At 44.4% G+C, this 8,194-nt stretch overlaps 1 long non-coding RNA gene across 6 annotated transcripts; it reads right to left on the reverse strand.

Moving 5' to 3' along the window:
* Window positions 1-1,105: 1,105 nt before the first annotated feature.
* Window positions 1,106-5,395, reverse strand: LOC123128422 (uncharacterized). Of its 6 annotated transcripts, none has more exons than XR_006463112.1 (5): window positions 4,841-5,395; window positions 3,093-3,235; window positions 2,713-2,869; window positions 2,598-2,636; window positions 1,106-2,502 (listed from the first exon to the last, which is right to left on the reverse strand). It is a non-coding gene; the product is annotated as an uncharacterized lncRNA (long non-coding RNA). The 6 variants fall into 6 exon arrangements; XR_006463115.1 differs by having other exon boundaries at window positions 3,093-3,245; XR_006463113.1 differs by having other exon boundaries at window positions 2,713-3,235.
* Between the last annotated feature and the right edge of the window lie 2,799 nt (window positions 5,396-8,194).

The raw sequence follows: 8,194 nt of genomic DNA on the forward strand, positions 1-8,194 counted from the left end.
TATCGAGTGTTGGCTAACGCCATAAATAAGTTTACAAGCATAGCATTTTGGACAATAAAAATCGGATGTCAAGAAGCCACCCTAATGGTATTCGTCAAGACCTAATTCAGCTCCACACTTTCATGCCATGAAAGAGTAGTTCTGCATGGAATAGTCTTTCAATTGATTTTTATTTTTCTTGTTCAGAAAAACACGATTTTGTTTTCAAAAAGGTGTTTTTTGCATTTTTTCAGAACATTTTTTTAAAATTGATTCAATTTTTTGGTGATGAACATTTTTTTGGAAAATTATATTTCATTTGTATTTGTTTTTGCACTGTTTTTGCACCTGACCGATACACACACAGACAACAATACCTTTTCTGTTACTAAAAGAAAGAGAGACTCACGATCTCAATCTCCCTCGAGATTACGTTATTAAGGGTGTTGTATATGTATATTACGTTGCCCTCTGGAAGGGTTGTGGGATAGGAAGAGGCGTACGATGAAGTTTGACTGAGTGCTTTATTCTGGAATTTGAAACATATTCTTTGAGTGTTTAATTATTGCTACCCATGAATGATACCCCATCCATTCCAAATTATAGGGAGTTCTAACTTATTTCTTAATCGGATGTATATAGATGTTTTTTAATGTGTTTCTTCACTCATTTCAGTTCGTATGTAGTCTTTATAAAAATATTCAAAACATCTTATATTAGTGAACGAAGGAAGTACACTATTGTAACCTTTATATATGAATCTTAATGAACTTCCTGCATGCTCACAAAAAACATGATTATTCCCTGTATCTATTTTCAAATGGGTCTATCTTTTAGACTCTCCATATTTTGAAATTGATTACTATAATACATTAGAAATTTTAGAAATTAATGAGCCCCAATGACAATTGAGAATTAAATTATTTTTATATAAGTGAATCCTCTCAATTTGGACATGCCCTGAACTGGGTACTTGGAAGCTATACCTGAATCAAATCATAACACGAGGTAAATATAGGATGGTAGTGGTGCGAGTCATTATCATTTCTCATAAACACAACGACTGATTATTTGCACAACAAAATTAATAAAGCACTATTGTGTAGGTACATAAGTAGAGAGAACATGCGAGCGCCATCGGGTTATTTTCTGAATGAAAGTCTGCTGACAAAAATAATCAAACCCTGACCATCCCATGCAGAATGAGTAAATGGGCAATCTCTGGTAACATCACAAGATTTGTTAACTTTGACATGAACAAACCCTTCAACACCGAGTAGCATATAATCCAATCACGAAAAAAAACACATAGCTAAGCAACCCAGAACGTGTGATGCCTTTATTTTGCATGTGGACTCATATCAAATATAGCCGGTGCAGCGCAGAGCATCTGAAGATATTGAACCCATCCCGCTCACTGCGGCATACAAAAATTTGTTGGCAATCGACGGCGGTCATCTCTTGTCCGATGGCTCAATCCTGACCACTTCTCCTGTCATCAAGTCACCACAGCTTCGCAGGCATGAAGTTTCTCAAGAAAACATAGGAAGGTAAGTAAAATAGGACAAACATGAAGACACGGTTATAACTCATGGCAATATGATATAATAAATGGATGTAGCATTCCAACTATATCGAGAAGGCCAATGCATAATTATAGGTGCATGAAAAAGTTTGATCACCAAACTACTGATATAGAAATCCCGTGAAATATACTGCCTGCTGTTAGACCCCTGGAACAATTAGACATATAAAATAGAGAAGAAGCGAAAAGGCAGCGCTGCATATCTGTTGCAAAGAAAGCAACCATGCATGCATGAAGTACCATCGATGCCATGCACACCACCACCATGGCACCATGATCACCATGAAGCATCATCCACCATGCCATAAATATCTGATCATCGAGAAGCACAACCTAAAACATTGAATGAATGGAGCATTACAGCCCAAGAGGTAGAATAACACGTACCTTCACAATGTTGTTCTAAGCATAGTGGAAATGCCATGCAAACTAACTAAAGCATGTTAAACACTCGATAAAGAAATCCCTAGTAAAAAGTATATCATTCAATATACGTACACATGCATAACGTTAGAGGCACTTGATCCTTGGCAAGTAGTACATGGGAACATCAGGAGAAGAAGGGAAAGTTGGAAAACATGACCGGCCTGTATTACCAATTCATGTGCGCTTGTAAAAGAATTAGTGAGTTCAATGTGGCCCATCCTTCCAGATATAGAAAATATCTGTCGATATTTTAAATAACCAATAAATTTATCTGGATCATGCAGCATAAAATTGAAGCCCATTAAGATTATGAATAATGCACAGATGGAAAGCCTACAATGGATTTAACACACAAACATCTGAAAACTGCTACTGTCCTCCCCAACATATATTCAATAACAGATGTAGCAAAGGTTACCTTTGACTGCAAAAACGTTTGCTTTTACTGGAAATTGTTGAGTTCCTCCACCACATATGTACACATGCAGCTATCCGAAGTGAAATTCTGTTTTCTGTAGGACTCAAAGTATCACAAAAGACATTTAATGATGTCAGTTTTTTTTCTTGAAGAGACCAAGGGGAATAAGGTTGAGAGGGGAGGACATACATGATACATCATCCAACGGCTGCAAAAAATGAATACCACCTGGTAGAAACAAATCACACATTTAAACGTCTAAGCAAAGCAGGACATGCAACAAAAAATCCAAAGAGAATAATACCATGGCTTTAATGCTCCAATCACTATTCAGGGGTCTTGTATCAGGCATGCTGCTGCTAGTGTCACCACTCCTGTCAGATTTTTCTGGGCTTCTCCCAGCTGATTACTCAGGAATGGATGCCCCAACTTTTTTGTTCACTGTTTCCTCAAAATGATTCCTGCACTCTCCAAAACAAAATTATTATAAGTTTAAGCAAGTCATAATTAACTTCAAGTTTAGAAGATCAGCACTGCTAAGCTTTTCACTAATGTATTGCAGGAGATGCAGCAAAAATAAACCAATGCAAATTAAGGATCTCAATCATCTCAGACCAAGTACATGAAGCACTCCGATGAAGCAAATATGCCAAACCACGAATCGTATAGGTCAAGAAGCTTTACTCATGTCCACCAATGGCGCCTCACTGACGACCTCGCCTGGTGGTTGGTGCCATTGTAGTCTGCACGAGCAATCATCATCACACGCAACTTCTGATCTAATTAATCAGAGTGCTCTTTCTCATCTAGCTGAAGAATCTCTCCCCCTGAAAAAAACTATACAAACTCCCTAAGTAAAAGAAAACCAAAGGCATAGACATAAACAATTTTTTCCCTGTCAACTGAAGCTCAATGGTAAAAGCAACTTCTGGTCTAATTAATTAAAGTGCTCTTTGTTATCTAGCTGAAGAATCTCTTGCCCTGAAAAAAGAACTGTATGAACTCCCTAAGCGAAAGAAAACCAAAGGCACATATAGAAAGAATTTCTTCCCTGTCAATTGAAGTTCGACAGAAAATGATACCTTCGACCAATCAATTATTGCCCAATGCCTTTGAAGAACTATTGCTACCTCGGGCCCTCAACTTTGTCCACCTACTGATTTCTTCTATGGCTCAGGAGCATGCATTCTTCTACGGATTGGTCACATAGGAACAAAAAAATGGATCCCAAGACTTGGCAGGCACAAGTTATCTTTGGGAAAATAAATGGGTTCCACAAGCTCAGAAGAGGCATAAACGTACGAAAACAATCAGAAACTGTATGTGGTCAACAAAGGACATTCAAGTATCCATGATCTCATGACAAAAAAGTATCCATCATCTCGGGACAAAGCAAATACAGTAAGTTGCTACATCCATGAATAGCTCATTATCACTGAAGAATTAAGGAGTCAACATGAACTACGTAAAGCAGGGCAGACCAAAAAGCATGCCAGATTAGAAGGATCCCCTAAACAGTGCATTGGGTGATAAGAAATGTATCATCTGCATGGAGTGAAAATAGACTTAATGCAAACCTTTGAACTGAAAATCTACACGGATACACTTTTAAGACAAATGTAGTGGAATACATGTGAGCTTTATATAGATGTACCAAACCAAGTTGAATACCAACATAAACCAACTCTCATCGCCCCTCGCCTGTAACTCTGTACATAACTGTAGCATTCTGTTGCTTAACAAAATTAATGATTGCTTGTAAGCCTGCAGATGCTACACCCATAAAAGAAAAAGTGGGCAGTTCTCACAAATCTCGGCAGGGTGTAACCATCAATGTTGAGCCTCCTTCAATATATGCACCAGCTTTGTTCATAAGTAATTGAAATGTGAATTTAAATTCATTATAATAAAAAATGAGTCACCCAAAAGTGGATTTCAAAAGATTCACATGGAAATGTCATGAAGATTGCTTCCCAATATTCAGAAACTGAAGCATGTATCATCATCAATTCACTTACACAATTCAATTTTATATTTCAGGGTCATTTGGACACATCAACGGAACACCAATTAGTTATATAAGGTTCATGTTTGCATAGATAAACCACAACTCCTAGAAGTGCAAGGCATCAGAAATTTATCTGCAGAACACTGAAACCCCAAAGCAGGTTGCTAAATATTGAAAATATCCATAGCTAAATTGTCTAACTTTCTGACACATTATCCACTGAATTCCTGTACAATTCCAACAACTGCATCCAGCAGCAGCAGCCGCATCCATCCAAAATCTCCTTTGAATACAACCATGCGCAGAAATAATCGCTAGTGTGTAGCTCAGATCAACACTAAACTAGGTGAGGCTCCAATTTCAACCAGAGAAATCTAATCAAAGGTAGCAAATTAATGGGGAAGTGAGAGGGGATGTAGCTTACGTGTGACCTGAGGGGATAAGGCACGCGAGGGGAACGGACGAAGGCCGACCAAGGCGACGACGGAACGTCGCTCACTTGCTCGACCCCGAGTGCCTCCAACCGCGATTGAGGAGAGCTCCCTCGATCCCCGACGCCTCCACGCACCCGAGCCCCACCTAGCGCCGATGGTCGGCGAGCCACCAGCGAGCAGCAGCAGCAGGACCGCTGCCGCACCTCACCGCTCTCTTCTTTCTCCCTCCGGCCTTCCATCTCCTTCCTCCCGTCCTCCCTTTTCTCTCCCACTTGTCTCTCTCTTCTCTCGCAGGTACCCGACGCCATGGCGCGCCGGCCAGCCGTCGTGCTCCAAGCTCCGGCCGCCTTCCTTCCCGATTCGCCGCCCCCGCTCCATTCCCCACCGGATCCGTCGAGATCCGGTAGTTCCTCGTCCACCGCGCCACCGCAAGCCCCTGCAAGGCCGCCGGCGGTCTCGTCTGCGTCGGGGGCGACGCCCCGGCCCTTCCCTCTCGCCCACCCACCCGCCTTCTCCACTAAAAGGATCACGGGTTGAATACACCAAACTGCAGGGCCTTTTTTGCAAGAATGAAGCGTTTTCCCAGACCCACTCAAAAAGGGACTGCGGGTTTCATTATCCAAAAGTACAGAGACGTTTCTGCAAAAAAGCACGTGCGACCAGAAGCAATCGCTGGTTTATTAGTAGGTAAAGATTTGTAAACGATCCTTGTGCCGTCTCAGGCATTGGCCAGGCCCAAGTGGGACACTCCATTCAACCGGGCGTTGAACATATTGAAATGACAACCGGTGGATACTCGACCGTTGTATGCACACGTGCACGGTGTCGGAGACGGCGCCACATCGAAGAAGTACTACCGTGAGACCACGGAGGAGAGAAAGGAAAGACGGAGTTTAACTGAAGAAAACATCGACAAGAAGTTTGAGATTGCGGTTGAGAAGAAATCATATCAGACAGTTGCAACAGCGGTAGCTGCCGCAAAACAGGTGGTTGCAGATTTGTCTACTTCCTTGGTGACGGGCGTTTTCACTTGGACAAGGCAACATCCAGAAAAAAATGCAGAGGACTTTTCCCTTGCTGACTTCTTGGGGAGCAGCTCGACTAGCGTTGCACCAGCACCTGCTCCCGCATCAGCTCCCGCACCGGACGTGCTCGGTGGTGCTTCGTCTTTGGCTGAGCTCGACGCCCTCACGGTATCTGTCACACCGGTCCCCTTCAATATAAATGTATAATCTCTCGTTTTCGTTGTCTTTTGGATGTCTCACGTCGCAGACTTTTCTTTGCAGGCTGACGAAACCCCGTGCACCATATTGTACACCATCGGCGACCAGAAGGTAGACGCGGGGAAGGCGACGATAATGAAGCCGAAGGAACCATTGTTCCACAGCCGGCCGATTCCCCCGAACATCTTCAAGGTTTCCGTGGCCAGTGTCAAACCAGGCCACAAGATTTTGCATCCTCCAATACTAGCGGGGGATGACGACGAGAGACCGCGGCGGCTTGGTGATTGTTGCAATGGGTGGGTCCTGTTGTGGCCAAAGAGTCTGCTTCGTTGGAGTCGGCCGGGAGCACACCCACGAGCACGCAGCCTCAGCAAGGTATGAACATCAACACCCCACCTACCCAATTAGCGTCGGGTGTCGGGTTGGGTGATAGCGGACGGGGTAAGGAGGAGGCTCCATTAGTCGCTGATGATGTCGCCATGGATGAGGATGAGGACGACGATGGCGCTGAACAGTATGTCTATACTGGCACCTCCACAGGGTTTGAGCGTCATGAGTCGGTGCCTGAATTGCCGTCTCAACGTATTATGGACGACCTTCCGGTAGTAAAGAAGTCTAGGAAGAGAGCGAGGAAAGGCAAAAAAACTGATTTTATGATCCAGCCGCCTCAGCAGCCTCGGCTTCAGGACCGTATAGATATCCCCGATGCGGATAAATGGCAATATCCCCGGTCAACCAATCCTACCTGCAACAGCGCTACGGGCCAGATTCGGCGATCTAAGGAGACTTCATGACGATGTGCTGCAGGTAGAGAGAGGCCTCATCGCCTCGAAAGATCCGGGATACCCACTCTACGTGGTTAACGTTCCACGGCAAATGTCGTACGTCGACAGCTTCCCCGCGGATAAGTTCTTCCTCCGATTCGATTACATATTCGACATGTTTCACGTGAAGAAGCTGGATTTTACGTTTGTCCGTCTTTATGCCTTGCACATGAACTACATCATCGGGGTTGAGCAGATATCTCATATCTGTGTCGCTGCCCCGTACTACATGCACGAGGGCTTCTTGGGAGTCTGCGCAAAGCACCATGAATATGCGAGGGATTACATCATCAATTTCATGCTCGCCAATAAGGACAAGGAGGCAATTCTCATGCCTTATCATCCCGTGTAAGTCATCCGCGCTACTATCCTTCCTTCGATTTCAATCATTCATTTGCACGATGGAGGCTAATTAATTTGAGGTGTACTTATTTGTGCAGCGGCGGGCGCGCCGTCCTCATCATCCTCTACCCCCAATTCTCCCACGCTCTTTACGTGGACTCGTCGAAGAACATTCAAAAAAAGGATTACACCCACATCAAGGATGTTCTCGACAGTGCTATGTTTTACTACCAGGCAAGGGGTGGAGAGGTCAGGGACAAGAAGACAAGGGGCGGCAGGGCCGCCTTCGGCCATAAGACCGACTTCTGCTGCATCCAGCAACCGAATGATTCTCTTAATGATGGATCCTATGTCCTACACCACATGCTGGAGTACAGACGGGATCACCAGAACCTTCGCATGTCACCTAGATCCGGCGATGCCCATATTCTACAATGGGCAAAGGACATAGGAGATATCGAGGATCATCGACTTCGAGGTGAGTTCTATAACATCCGGCGCGAACTTGCCCAAATCATCATGAAGGAGGTCGTCGGAAAAACAGGGATGTTCTACGGAGAAGGACAAATGTCGCGGGAAGACGTCCGAACATGGATAGCCTCTCAGCGTCTCGACATGAAGCCTTTCACTAAGATCAAGGACTATCTCTCTGACTTGGATATGGATGGAACGACATGTTGGAGTGATTGTCGATATATGATAATGTGTCCGTTTAGTCCATACTTTCTGTATGAAAAAACTTTGAGTTATGCATGGTGTGTCGGCGTTCTGGAAACGGGGGCCCCAGACTTGCCTGCCTGCAGCCTGCCACGTGGCTCAAGTGGGGCCCAGCGCGGCCCATCTTCATTAGCTCATGCTCAAGACCCTCACGAGGGGCCAAGCCTCGCGGGGCGGACGACAGGAAGCTTCCTCAAGAGCGGCCTCATCAGGTAGGCTCACGAGAAGGCAGAGAGAT

The sequence above is a fragment of the Triticum aestivum genome, chromosome 6A (assembly GCF_018294505.1).
Source record: "Triticum aestivum cultivar Chinese Spring chromosome 6A, IWGSC CS RefSeq v2.1, whole genome shotgun sequence".
Classification (NCBI taxonomy): domain Eukaryota; kingdom Viridiplantae; phylum Streptophyta; class Magnoliopsida; order Poales; family Poaceae; genus Triticum; species Triticum aestivum.